A 12,338-nucleotide genomic window follows, 5' to 3' on the forward strand; every position below is an offset into this window, starting at 1 on the left:
GTTGAGGCCCCCCTCCCCAGTGTCCATGTCCTCCTCCTCCTTGCCGGAATGACACTATTCTGACCTCTGCGGATGTTTACGTGCCCTCGGTCGTCTCTGGCTGTGCAGGTGTGGGCACCGTCCCCTTTACAGCTATTTTAGCCAATTTCCTTTGTGCCAGTTTCACCTAATTTGCCTGCAGCTGTTGCGCTGTTTCCTTTTCTCATTCTTTTATTCATTTACAGTAGTGTATTATTATTGTTTGAATCTCCACCCGCCCCTTTGCTTCAATGGCCACAATTTTATCTGGTGCCTTCTGAACCTCCTTTGATAAGCCCCTTTTACCACAAAGTAAAAAAGAGGAACTGTTCCCCGTCTCCGCCCTGCACATCTCCTAGACCTTAATAATGTACTGTGAGGGGTCTTAATCATCACCCATAGTGTATTGCATGATTGACTGTATGTCTGGGGTGTCGGGGTACGTTCACCAAAATGCTTCACACACCTGCGCCGCTCTGATTTTGTTAAACTGTGCACCATCATGCGCATCATCATCTAAACTTACTCCTGGGCACCATGATTTTATCCACATGCCCCCCCCCCCAGCTTGATTACCCACGATCGCCACCAACAAACTTTTCATATCACCCACAGTCAGGGGCAAACCCGCTGTCTGTTTTTCGAATACGTATATCCACTTCCCTACTCCTGCTGTTAATGGCGGGAATGTCTTAATCAGGTTGTTTTTATCCATTTGTGCCCAGGGCACTTACTGCGCCCTGCCCACGTCCTTGTGGATCAGGGCCATTTGCAACCCTCTCTTCTTCAACTCCTTCCTTCTCACACTTCGCTTTTTCCTTGCTACTGCCATCCATCTGACCATCCTTACTCTTTCGTACCACAAACTCTCCACCCGGTGTGTTATTTCGGGTGCCTGTTGCGCCTCCTCCTCTCTGTTGTCCTCAAATTCATCTACCATGCTCCACCCATCTTCTCCTGGATCCCACCCTGCATTTCTATTGGATCCCCCTGTCCCGTACCCTGTGATGCCTGCTTGCCATCCCTCTTTCTTTTCAATATGGACATCCTTTATCGCCATACTGTCTAATCTAAATAAAATGTCCCCCACTCTCCACATTATGTAGCCCGCTCCCCTTCGTTTCGCTCTATACAGTTCATAATCGTGCTAACTCTGCTCACAGTGATTCTAATGCTTCTTCTAATTCCTTCTGTACTTTGCACTCCTGAGGCGGAGCGCTTACGGGTGTAGGTATATATGGTGGCGGAGGAGCCGTGTCTGGGGTTGACACATAGGTTGGGTTAGTGTACCCCGTTGCTGGGTGGGCTGACAATGGATATATACCTTTATATTCTATCTGTGCCTCACTTCCCTCTACTGGCGTGTGTTCCCCCCCGAGGTGTTCTGTGTGCCTCTGCCCCATCGGTGTCTTTCACATCCTCAATCCTCTCCCACAAATCTAAAATTTCTTTTCTGTTCTTTAGCTGCTCTCCCTTGTACTTTGCTGCTAGAAATGTAGTCATATGTTCTAGAATTCCCTTGTTATGAGTGCCCTGCTCTGGCCAGGAGTGGGGCATCCCCCCTCATGTTTATACCACTCATTGCTTATGGTACTTCTCAATGCTCTCCCGATGCAAGGCCTTGTACTTCTACTTGTACTCTAAGGGGGTCTCCCCTCCCATTACAGTGATGTGCACGCTCTAAAGCATCCATGCACTTCTACCCGCGAGTGGCGCATGCTGCAGATGTCACAGTTAAAAAAAACAATTCACTGTCTCCTCCCCATCAGCCCACGTTACTTTTTCCTTCACATGCATCCACTCTCACACTCACTCAAAATAAAGCACTATTTTAACAGCACCCCTCCTCGGGCCTTCACCTTACACAAAACGAAAAATCAACAAACACTAAAACAATAAGCTAAAATAACAAGCTAAAACAACAATCACTACTGCATCCAAGCCCACTAATTATGCGTGCCTCCTATTTATTTCCTTTTTTCTCCATTACACAATATAAGTGGTACCACCTTCTCCCCTCACTCGGGGAGGCTCCCTACACTCCTGTTTTCTTTTCCATAATGTCCTCCTTAAAAAATGAAAAATAAGGCAAACAAATCACACCCACACCATACACACAATCTTGTCCTCCACTTGTTCACAAACCACACTCTTCCCCATATACCACTCCCCTACTTGTTATCGCTTGTAAGGGTATTGTGAGAAACGTGAGGTTATTCTCCCATTAAGACCTCTAGAATCCCTTATTCAGGTGGCCAGGACATGGCCATCAGTGTTGGATTCAGTTCCTGGGGGTGGACCAGTGGGGGAGGATGACCTGGGTAGGGGAACCGGGGGTTATGCTTGGGGGAGCACCAACTCAACCTTCCTTTCACCTGAAAGATCTCCCTTTCTTAGATCCAACAACCCCTCCATATATAACCAATCCTCTAAGGCCCCTAACCCTAGTACACTCAGAAACCATCCCTCTCAGTATGTTTGTTTTCCTGGTCCCTGCCTAGAATACTCCTAGTCATTCATTTCCCCATCTTTCTGATTATTATTTTCCACATTCCCAATTGGATCAGACAAAACACGATTTCCACAATCCCCTTTGTTCATGTCACGACTCCAGCTATTCCTGCTTACCCCACACACCCTACCAATCCTGTCCCTCTGATTGTCATCTTCCAAAAACCCAATCTACTCTGACAGAATACTACTGTTCCCACAATCCGCTATGCTTTGTTCTTCATCCCGGTCATTCTCGTCCATTTCACAAACCTTCCCCATCTTACCCCGTAGGATACTCGAATTCTCTAACTTCCCTCCTTTCAGATAAGAACACCTTTATACAACAGTCTTGTAATAAAACTGTTTACTTGATATGTCCCGACACAAGGGTCAGGCAAAGTCAGGCAATTGTCTTAAATCACACATACCTGACAACCCTTCCTTTTCCCCACGGGGATAAAAGGTGGAGCAGGAGAGCACAATACGAGCAAGGTGAGCATGGCAGACAGCACAATGGCACAGCTACGGATGTGCAGCAGTTCAAGAGAAGGAGAAAGGTGGCAGGAATCGAGATGGCGGCGAGGAGAGAAGTGACCTTGTCCTTTTCATCCCAGGCCCGCTGAACCATTGTAGAAGAGAACCTAAGAACACGAACAATAGCACGAGTGTCTTGCAGCAGATGTCAATGGTACACGGGGCAAGCTTATGCTGATAAGCAGGACCGAGGGAAGCTTCTGTGCCTGTGCTACCGGCTTTGACTCCAGAAAAGCCAAAAGCCCAGCAGTTCATCACAGCCTGTGAGTCTAGGGGAGAACCAATAAGAACCGGGCTGTGTTGAATGAGAAGCGCAAAGTGGCAAGTTTGAACCAAGTTTAATGAACTGTGTAAAGAACTGTAAAACGTGTTAAAGGGAGACCAGCAGCAGAGGGAAAACTGGCACCACATGGATGCTAATTCAAGAGATTCTGGTTGATCACCATCTGAGCGAAACTAGGGGTACCAGAAGGCGTAGGAGAGTCACTGAAAAAGGTCAAAGTGGTCATACAGGAGGTCTAGTAAAATCTCAGTACAATCGAAAGACTTTGATCTATAAACTGTATGAAAGCAAGGGAAGTGAATCCCACAGTGAGAGGAAACAAGGGAAGTGAATCCCGCCATTTGAGAAAGCAAGGGAAGTGAATCCCGCAAATACAAGCAAATATGAAGTTGGTAAAGGTCCGAGCCCGACGTAGAGGGGTGAAACCAGCACCCAAAAAACTGGCAGTCGAGAGGTATCCGAGACCGACAGAGGGAGATCCAGGGGTGATGTCCTCACCCAAATATTGGCAGTCAAGTGAGTTCAGCACCCAGAAGACGGGAGCCAAGGGGTGAACCCATCATTCTACGTGAAACTGTAATAAGCAAATTGAGATGGGTCAGCGCCCAGAAGAGGGGGACTCAGGGGTGAACCCAGCACATTGGAAACAAACTTTCCTTTGTTAAAGTAACTTTATTTTTGAAACCAGAAAGGCCCTCGAAAGCGAGAAAACATAATAATCCAGGGTGTAGATATCATTAAAGAACTTTCTAGGGATTTGCATTCAGAAGAGGGGAATCCCGGGGCCAAAGTCATCACCCAAAGCCCATGGAAAAGATACTGTGTATTTGTTTTGTTAGTTAAATATGTCAGGTCCTCGAAGGCAAGAGACTTTCAAGAAAACAAGATCTTGCCATCAACGGTCCTGAGAGCTGCCATTAGAACTGTCTTCTTTTGCGGGAGAAGCCTGAGACTGTGCTGTGCTCCAAGCTCCCATCTTACCCTGTATCAAAAACGTGGGGAAAGGAGACCCAGGCTACCGCATCCTGACTTATTAATAATAATAATAATTTAGCATTTATATAGCGCTACGACCTCTCAGGTATCTGAGCGCTGCTTATTATTACCCACGATGTGTGGTGCTCATTTATCGACCTCGGAAGGATGAAATGCTGAGTTTGGCCCTGCCGGGATTCGAACCTGCGTCTGCTGGCTCTGCACTGATGTCAAAGCGAGCGCTTTAATTGCTGTGCCACTTGACCTAGATATTTTATTTGAGAACACTTCTTTCTTTCCTTCAGCATTATCCCACACCCTTGTGTTAGTTGTGAGGTTTGGCAATAGGTTTCTTAGTATAGGCTCTTTTTATTTTGACGCAACACAACTAGGACTGCATTATTCTTCCTTCATATGATGGTCGGCGCTCACTCCCATCTTAGATATAGGTTTAGATTAGGTGTTTTTCCAACCTGAATACAGAATTAATTATTCAATAAACACCCTTGAACTGTGATCACTTGTGTCTGCCTTACTCGTTGTCACCATGAGTTTCTCACATAATACTCACATATGCGTGTTCACCCAAACTCCTCTGTCACGTGGTTCCAACAATGGCCTGCACTCTCCGGAGCTGTGCCCCCTTCAAAGAGCAGACAGGACTTTGGTAAAATGGCTCCTGTACACCTCTGGGAATGACACTTCTGGGAACTCGTCGTTGCAATTGGGGGTGGCCCCTTCAGAGAAGCAGCCTGGAAGCCTCTGTCAGTGCGGGGGTGCTGGGATCATGTCGGGCTCACCAAATGAAGGCACTCCCCGGCACGCTCACTCCAGAAGAAATACAACACGCTATGGAAAAAGGTCCAAGACATCACTTGCAAGGATAACAAGTATTTATTTCTACAAAGTAGAAGTGCAACAGTAAAGAACTCTACTGCTGCCAACCTTTCTGGGCTTCGTAGGCATGTGCAGCACATTATAAGCACAAACAAGGTCACTCATGGCGTAACTACAAATAGTACAATTCTACAATCTTAATTGGAAGAGCCCTATGCATGTAAGGCCTGCTCCATATGGGATGCCAGGTCATTGGTCCATCTTCATCTGTCCATCTCTGTCCATTTTCGTGCTCTGAATCACTTGTGTTCAAGCGCGATACAAATAAAATATCAATATCAATATCAATGTGGGCGCTGCTGGGCTCGTGATCCGAAGTGAAGTAGGGCTAACAATGAATTGGCTTCTAACACAAACAATGTTATTTTATCGTTGTAACTGTGCACGTGGCAGATACAGAGATGAGCTTGGTGGGAGGGCTAAGGTCACACTAACTTACATGATCCACTAATTTCCCAGACAGATCAGCAACTCCCAAGGTCCACCACCTTCGTTTTGGGCTATAATTTGCCGGCACCCTGTACCTCGCTACTAATCACGTGACCCATTTGTGATGGCGCGATGGCCTTGCCTTCTGATTTTAGTGAATGATTGAGGGGTGTAAAGGTTTATGCTCAGTGGTCTGGGTTTGGATGGTCCTGTGGCATGCAGCGTTCTCAGGATAAAAGCATTGCAAAGCTGAATTTGTCATGTGGGGATCGTTGAGGACAGGATGGCCTTGCTATCTGTCTCGTGGGATGGTACTGCCAAGAGGCACGCTGCTCCTTTCTCATGGCCTTGCAGGGTGCATTTTTCCCTGTGTTAGAGGGCCTGTAAGTTTTAGAACAATTGAGGCTTTTGTGGACTCTGTGAGACCTGGCCAGGGTGGGGGCGGGGTGTGATGCTTGCGCTCATGCATGGGATCTAATACTTAAACATATAATACTATTCGCTGCTCTTGGGCCTCACTTCCAAAATGGCTGCTATTAGCTAAAATGGCGTTCACACCTGCCTATAATGCATGCACTAGAGAGATCCTGTACCCTCTTATATGTGCACCCCCTACTCCCTGAATGTGCTCCCTTGCATTTATTTCTCATTCAGTATCACCTGGGGGGGTGGGAAGACCCTCTCTCCTTCCCAACTGGGGTGTGAGAGACCCAAAAAGAAGGAGAGGGGCACAAGAGACCCGAAACAGAGAGAGAAAGTAATGCGACTGTAAAATGGAATATTGACAATTCTGAGAGGTTGAAGGCAACCTGACACTGTGAAAAGGGGTACAAGCGACCCAAAGGGAACACAGAGGGTGCCACACAGCACAGTGAGGAAATGAAGGTGCAAGAGAGCACAGTGAAAAGTATATATGGTGGCGGAGGAGCCGTGCCTGGGGTTGACACATAGGCTGACAATTGTGTTGCTTATGAAGAAGAAAAGTACTTTGACCTTCACAGAAAAGAATCTTTATCTTTACTATAAACTTATTGTGTTAATAAGTCTTTTTGGTTTCTCAGGCAGAAAGTTGTGGAAACTTTAGCAATTGTCTTAAAAAGTGAGAAATCATTTTAGGAACTAAAACAGGTACTTTGCCAAGAACCTTCTCTTATATCTGGAGTGGAACTTGGCTATTTAAAAGAACTTTCCTGACCTAGAATGTTGGTTTGAAATATTCTAAATTGATCCAGGGGAAGGGGGTTCAATCCTGGTCACAAGGATTCATGTGTATGACTCTTATGTTTGAATTTATGTTATTTTCTGAAGTTTAAATAACCAAATAACTCCTGTATGATTTTGTTGTATGTATGAGTGTGAGGGACAGATCATTTTGGACATTGGGTCATTTCCCTTTAGTCTTAATTTGGTAGGTAGGGAAGTCCTAGATAAGATAGGGAAAGATGGGCATTTGTCTCACTTTTATTATTTAATAGAAACTCAACCTATGTATCCACCTCACATTTCTGACCCCTCACAAAAAGGGAAGTGCTCAGACAATCCTGCAAAGTGGTTCGTATCTTTTCTTGGTCCCAGACAAGCTAAAGTTATTAAAAATGACCTCGAGTCTTCCCATTTGTTTCTTACCTGTGGTGTGCCACATGGATCATGTCTTTCTCCTTTATTATTTAATGTTTACATCAAGTCTCTGTGTGATCGTTCGGATGGGCTCGGTGGCAAGTTCGCTAATTATGCGGATGACACCCAGATCCTCCTTGAACTTTCTGGTGTTTACTCCAAGGGTGTGGACAAGGTTAATCAAGTCTTTTTGGTGATTCAGTCATGGATGGCGCTAGATTCCCAAGCATTAAATGACAAGAAGACTGAACTGCTTATTATTGGAACTAGCGCTAGGCTAAAGAAAATGAATTCTCAATGCAGTCAATTTTTGTTTGCTGCCAATGTTATCCCTGTTGCCAGGCATGTAAAAACACTGAGAGTCTATTTAGACTCACAATTAGCATCGAACAAACATGTGGCACATCTGAGTTCATTGTGTCCGTACATGATTAGAGTGTTGAGGCAGATATGTCCTTACTTATCTGAACAGAATAGGGTGCTAGTGGCTTCTGCCACCATTAATTCAAACCTTGATTACTGCAATAGTCTCTTGGTCGGCACCTCACAGTCAAATATGGTGAAACTGCAAGGCATTCAGAATGGGGCAGTCCGAGCAGTTTGTGGGCCAGGAAGGCGATCTCATGTGCCCAATGCTCACCGAAAGCTATATTGGCTCACTGTGGAGCAAAAAGTGCGGCATAAACCCAATACCATTGTTCACAAGTGTTTGTCAGGCAATGCCCCCTTCTACCTTAATTCTCATATCAAAAGGCCCCATACCTATAAGAAAACTGCGTTCTAATAAGGAAGCCCTTCGGACCTGTCCATCTTTTTTCCTAAAAGGTTTTAAGGTTTGCAGCATTGATGGCTGGGCTCCTTTCTATGGAATATACTGCCTTCCTCTTTGAGGGCAGGCTCTAGAGTATGTTTCCCGTTTGTTAGTCTTGTCAGTGCTCTGAGGCCTCTGGGTGTGCAGCGCTATATAAAAAACAGAATAGAATAAAATAGACTGATTACTTTTTTTCCGAGAAGGCTGTGGAGGCAGCTGTGTCCTACATGCCTTAGTGAAGTGATCAAGTCATCAACCTCTGCCACATGTGTGGTCTTTGACATGGCACTCACCCGTATGAGGTAACGTATAGCTGTAGAATGGGCAAGTTCCTGTTGAGTCAGGTAACCTATGAATCTTTCCAGCACCACCTTTGTTAGGTGACTTCGATGGAGTTCTATTGACTGCATACGCATCTTCCAGTTTGGTAGCTTTCCAAGTGGAGTCCATCTTAGACGCTCTCACCTCAGCCAATTCATGAGACCTAGCAAGTTTGAGAATTCTCATCAGGCTAATGCCGGGTTCCTGCAATATTTGTTTTTAAATTTTACAGAAAAACAACTCTAAATTACTTGGGCATGTATCTCGTTTTCTTCATTTAGAAGAACGCATGTAAAGGCGCGCTGTCTGAATCTCGCATGGAAAGCATCGAGGGATTCATCGTTGCGCAGAATGAACTATTCCTAGTCAATGCTCAGCGCCACAGTAACAGCAGCATAAGAATCACCTATCTGAGTCAGAGTCTTAAAAATGCAGCACATAGCCGGACCAGCTGAGTACAAGAGGGTGGATTCTCTTGCCTTTGTCCTTTAGCTCAGAGCCTCAGCTGTGACATCAAAATACATTTCGAGGCAGTCCACCCCACAGAGCCCATAGTCCATTGGATGGATGGTGTCCCTAAGATATCAAACTCAGTCAGAGGAGACAAAGATCCCTGTTGTCTGGGTCCATGGCTGAGCCAGGAGCCCCCGCTGCATCATCAGCCATTTCTTTTTACGTATCCAACTTCTGCTAAAAACTGGTTGCACTCACACAGGCACCAATGGCAGCGCTTCAAAAGGACAAAGTGGCAGTGCTTCAGAACGTACAGAAAAACGTGTTACACAGAAATGTGCATGTGAGTCACCTACAAGTCCATTTGCTGACTCTCCACTCAGAAATCAACGTACACCAAATGTGGGGTGCTGAAAAAAGGGCCTCCCATGCAGTCTTTCTATCATGGGTGTTAAAAGCTTATGGGAGTATTTGAACACTGATGTTGCACACGGACCTCGAGTGACAAATACCCGGAGGCACACAAGTACTCTATGCAGAGCCACAAACTTGTTTGCATTTTAGCAATGCAGTAACTGTGTCTGTATCTCCCAACGGTTAGCGTGTTTGGACTAAATGATGGACTAAAAATATAACCACCGCCGCTCCAGGGCCTCTGAATGCTTGTCACACTCCTGTGGCATCCAATGGTGTAACACTGCAGTGTCTGCACCTTCCGATCAGCGCTGCTCCGGGGCCTCCGAATACTTGCTGTGCACGGTTAGGCGACCTCCTTGTGTCTAGTTGAAACACAATGGGCCTCAGTAGTAGAGTAACCTACCTTTCATCAGCATGACAGGCCTTAACCACGCCCTAACCGGATGTCCCGCCCCTTGTGGTGTCCATGGCAACGCATGTCCCGCCTTAGCGGATGTCCCTGTGCTGTAGTGACGTCATGTGTTGTGTTGAGGGGCGTGGTGGTGTAGGAAAGGGCGTTTCCGTGGGGTGATGTCGTGGGTGATGTAATATTTTGGGAGCTAGGCGTGGTCTAGCAGGTGTGGTGACATCACGGGAGTGTCCCTGAAGTTTCCCTAAGGTCTAACCTAACAGTGACGTCATGGCTTGTGTTTAGGGCGTGGTGGTGTAGGAAAGGGTGTTTCCCGTTGGTGATGTCGTGGATGAGGTAATATTTTGGGGGCTAGGCGTGGTCCAGCAGGGATGGTGACATCACGGGCGTGTCCCTGATTTTTTTGTAAGGCCTAACCCAATAGTGATGTCATGGCTTGTGTTTAGGGCGTGGTGGTGTAGATAAGGGTGTTTCCCGTTGGTGATGTCGTGGATGAGGTAATATTTTGGGGGCTAGGCGTGTCCTAGCAGGGATGGTGACATCACGGGCGTGTCCCTGAAGTTTTTTCTATGGCCTAACCTAACAGTGATGTCATGGTTTGTATTTAGGGCGTGGTGGTGTAGATAAGGGTGTTTCCCGTTGGTGATGTCGTGGATGAGGTAATATTTTGGGGGCTAGGGGTGTCCTAGCAGGGATGGTGACATCACGGGCGTGTCTCTGAAGTTTTTTCTATGGCCTAACCTAACAGTGATGTCATGGCTTGTGTTTAGGGCGTGGTGGTGTAGATAAGGGTGTTTCCCGTTGGTGATGTCGTGGATGAGGTAATATTTTGGGGGCTAGGCGTGGTCCAGCAGGGCTGATGACATCCTTTTGGGGTCAAGGTCCAGGGTTTTGATGAGATGATGTAGGTATGAAGTTGTGATGTCAGGGGGGCAGGCCGGTGGGCGTTGTGGGTGATGTAGTTGTGGGTCCACCCCTAGGGGTGGAGTATGGTGTATATATACAGAAGGAGCTCTGGAGAGAGGTAGACGGCGCTCTTGGGGTTTGCGCTAGTATGCATGGTCTGACCCTATGATTAGGTGGGCTATGGATGTTTTTTAATTGATAAATATATTTATAAAACCTGTAAGTTTAGGTATATATATGTGTGTGTGTGTCTGTGTGTGTGTGTGTGTGTGTGTGTGTGTTTGGGTGTGTGTGTGTGTGTGTGTGGCTGTGTGTGTGTGTGTGTGTGTGTGTGTGTGTGTGTGTGTGTGTGTGTGTGTGTGTGGTTGTGTGTGTGGCTGTGTGTTTGGTTGTGTGCGGCTGTGTGTTTGGGTGTGTGTTTGGTTGTGTGCGGCTGGGTGTTTGGGGTGTTTGTGTGTGTGTGTGTGTGTGTGTGTGTGTGTGTGTGTGTGCTTACAAAATAACAAAAGCTTAACAGTTATAAAAGTTGCGCTGTGTTGTGGTAAAATGTGGTGCAGAAAAAAAAAGCTTTGGTTTTTATGGATGAATCATCCAGGCAATGTAGAGTTAACTGGTGTTTTTAAAGAAGCTTTGTGACGCTGAGGGAACGATCAATATTTCGGTCGCACTCTGATGTGTAGCAATGGCTCATGTTTGTAAAAGAAGTCTTACTTTCGTTTTGTATGGAACATGGAATTTTAAGCCGTGTCATTGTATGTATTTGTAGAGTGTACGTGTACCATTTGGAAAAGGCCACGTCCGCAGATCTAAGAGGTTAGGGTCTTGTCTCTGACGATATACGTTTCTATGTAAATTGATATAAAGTGGGCTGACTAGCTAAACATTAAACAGTCTAGGTTATAAATATACCGGTAACAGGAAAGCTGCCTTTTCATTTACACTTTTGCGCCTGAAGTCATGGAGTTTGGAAACGAAGTAAGTGCATTTTTTTTTTTTTTTTTTTTATCTTTAAAAATGATTTAAGGTGTATAATTATTGATTCCTTTTATTTAGAGATACGAAGCACCGTCCTTTTACGATGAATTTGACTGCCAAAAAATATTAGACAAGGGTATGTGTATTTTGTTTTATAAGTGTAGAATTACTGTTATACTTGGAAAAAGGTAAATTGTTTGAAAGAATTCTGTGAATAAAACAAAAGGCAATGTAAAAGTAGGAGGTTCTGCAGAACCAAAAGAATTGTATTTAGGTTTGTGTATGAGGCTAATAAAGCTATACTGTATGTTTTATTTATATTAGATACGGCTAAAGATGAGAACATAGGCGCTTTACAAGGTAATGTGGATGCTTAAAACCTGTTTGTTGTGTGCCGCTTTGTAAAGGATATATGTGTGGGTAATCTCTAATATTGATTAGTTAGACACGCGGTGGAGAGCGAAGGACTTTGAGTTTTTGAAAGGTTTCAGGCATTCGTTGTTTTAGAATTGTGAATTTAAGAGTTTTAAATGTAGGGTGGATAGACAATTATTTGAGCCTATTCAAATAAAATATATTTTCTAGATATGAATGAAAAAAAAAAAAAAGAAAACAGCGGCCACATGATACTTTAGATAAAATAAAGATGTTTCAGATGCTTATGGGACCCGTGCAAAGTAAAAAAAAAGAAGCTGTATTTGACTAGCCAATCTATAATATTGATTTTTTTCTCTGACCAGGACACCGTGGATAAATATTGAACAGCAGTGTATAAATGAACAGGGCCATCGTAACTTTTT

The sequence above is a fragment of the Ambystoma mexicanum genome, chromosome 5p, assembly GCF_040938575.1.
Source record: "Ambystoma mexicanum isolate Mex_15411 chromosome 5p, UKY_AmexF1_1, whole genome shotgun sequence".
Taxonomy (NCBI): domain Eukaryota; kingdom Metazoa; phylum Chordata; class Amphibia; order Caudata; family Ambystomatidae; genus Ambystoma; species Ambystoma mexicanum.